Source organism: Petaurus breviceps, unplaced genomic scaffold (assembly GCF_028583685.1).
Source record: "Petaurus breviceps papuanus isolate PSGF00001 unplaced genomic scaffold, PetGlider_PUasm1.0 90556, whole genome shotgun sequence".
NCBI lineage: Eukaryota > Metazoa > Chordata > Mammalia > Diprotodontia > Petauridae > Petaurus > Petaurus breviceps.
Genome location: NW_027187273.1, coordinates 4280577 through 4283076, shown reverse-complemented (window position 1 = coordinate 4283076; position 2500 = coordinate 4280577). Strand labels below are relative to the sequence as shown.

Sequence of the window (2500 nt, the reverse complement as noted above, 5' to 3'; positions counted from 1 at the left end):
TTAAGTGCATGCTATATTCTAGGCATCGTGCTAAGTATTAGGGATACAAATAAGAAAAACATATGGTACCTGCCCTCAAGAAGCTTATAGTCTAAAAAGAGAAGACAACACACAAAAGGAATCTGAAAAAGGGGAAGGGGAAAGGCACCTGGCATGAGGATACAAAAGTGGTGGGATCAAAACCAAACAACTCAGCTGGTGGGAAATGAAGAGTTGACTGAGCTTCTGAGTCCTCTTAAAGGGAGAATTGGGGGGGGGGGAGTTTTATACTCAGCTCTCCAATCAGAGGGGCAGAGGCAAAAGAGAATACTGATGTAGTATAAGTACACAAGCTGAAAGAATCTCTTTGGTTTACTAGTGATGAATTGGGGCGGGGAAGGAGAAAGGCATAATGATAGTAATCAAAACCAAGGAGTGTAGAGGATAGGAAACATATCCAACATATATCAAAGGCAGGATTTACTCCAGTTCATCCTGGCCTCTATCCATTTCTCCTGGCTGCCTCCTACCTTTTACACAGTGCTTAAAAATTATTAAATTGAAGACAATGTCCCTTCCCTCAAAGAACTTATAGTTAATTTTGGAAGTCAAGTGTCACATATGTGAAGGAATTCTTGATCAACAGGAGAATATAATAAAGTGCTAAATTATGTGATTCATATTAAAGTTAGAAGTCAATCTTTAATGTATTATAATATATAGTATATTATATTTTATTATTGTAGTAGTAGAAATTCTACTTTCAGTGAATCATATTAAAGTTTTTAGAAGAGTAAGAGGCTAGTCTTTAATATAGTAACTATTATAAATCTATTTTATAATAGTAGAAAGTACTTTTTGCTGTGGTATAGATTTCTATTTCCCTGGTTAGCCACCAGAACCTCATAGCACCTGTTTAGATAGAGAAATAGTGAGTGAGAAAATGGAGGCAATTCATTTTCATGGTGAGATAAAGAGCTTAGGATACTGCTTGTGGGCTGGCATGTTGTCTCCCCTTGAGCTGATGCTTGCCCAGCGTCCTCACCTAAATGGAAGGACTAAGCAGGAAATATCATCTCTGGGAAGCTATTTCCTGAGCCTTGTTCTCATTCCTGTACTTAGGCTTGTGTCCATGGAGAATAAACACTAAAAGAATGTTAAGACATTGACTTTTTTGTTGCTGACCTCATTGCAATAGTCACAGAAGAGAATAATGACTGCAATTTTCTGGTAACAAACGCATAGTGTTTTTTTTTTCTTGTGGATAGGTAAGATTCTTAAGTTTCTGGCTCTTTTCAAACTAAAATATTCCTTTACTTGATGATGCTGGAGGATTTTTCCACTGGGAAAGGGTTGATTTCTGAGTTGTTAAGCCTTCAGTATTTATTGAGATTGATGAACTGGACAGCTCAAGAAACAGTAACTAGTACACCAGCCATCAATCATGAGACACAGTAATTGACACTGTGAATGGGCAGGTGTGACCCTTTGGAGGGACTTCAAATCACAGTAAAAAAAAAAATAATAATGCACTAGAGCCTCACTGACCCAACATCCTCAGAGAATGAACTTTTCCACACAAGAAAATTTTCCAGATAACTGATTATGCCTTCAAGCACCAATTATTTTAAACTTAATAATTTGGAAAGAAATCTTTCTAAAACTTTCCCTGCTTTTAAAAAATGGATCACACTGAACAGAATTTTTTCCTTTCTTGATGACTCAAGGTCTTCATTATGAACATCACTTCCCATAGTGTGCTATAACACAGCAATGTCCACAGGGGTTTTTGATACATGTAGAGATCTCGGTTCATTAGAATTGCATTATGTGTACACTAAGTACAAGATACTGCGACTAGGCTCTGGGTGTTCAGAAGTAAAACCAATATAATCCCTGCCCTCGAAGACCTCACATTTCACTGGCAGGATGCAGTATATACACATTGCACACTAAGTCAGTGTGATGCAGTGCAAAGTAATTTCAAGAGGGAGAAGAAAGATAGAGACCAAGAAAGGCCTTCCAAGCTGTGCTTTAAGGGAAACGGAGGATGCTGGGATGTGGAAAGGAAGAAGAACTGCATTTGCCACATAAACAGGAGATGGAAGGGATGGAGTGTCGTGTTCTGAGAATAGCCGGCAGGCCAGTTTGAACTTCAGGATAGCAGAATCAGAACGTTTCCCAGATTTCTATGCGTTTTAAGTTCTACAGAGTGTCCCAAAATTTTTAGTGCGGCCTTAGGACACTTTATATTTTTTTTTCATTTCTTTCTTTCTCTTCCCTCATACTTCTTGCTGTTGTCTATATGCCTACCTCCAGCAATCCCCCCTCCTACCTACTGAGAGAGACGGAGAGACAGAGAGAGAGACTGAGAGACAGAGAGAGAGACTGAGAGACAGAGAGAGAGACTGAGAGACTGAGAGAGAGACTGAGAGACAGAGAGACGGAGAGACAGAGAGAGAGACTGAGAGACTGAGAGAGAGACTGAGAGACAGAGAGACGGAGAGACAGAGAGAGAGAC

The 2500-nt window shown here is 39.3% G+C and overlaps 2 protein-coding genes across 8 annotated transcripts in view; both read left to right on the top strand.

Moving 5' to 3' along the window:
- The window catches only part of PLEKHB2 (pleckstrin homology domain containing B2), a 457251-nt gene that overhangs the window by 188183 nt on the left and 266568 nt on the right, over window positions 1-2500 (top strand). The gene's annotated exons all lie outside the window — the stretch shown is intronic.
- Window positions 1-2500, top strand: part of ARHGEF4 (Rho guanine nucleotide exchange factor 4) — a 533634-nt gene that overhangs the window by 445725 nt on the left and 85409 nt on the right. The window lies entirely within an intron of this gene.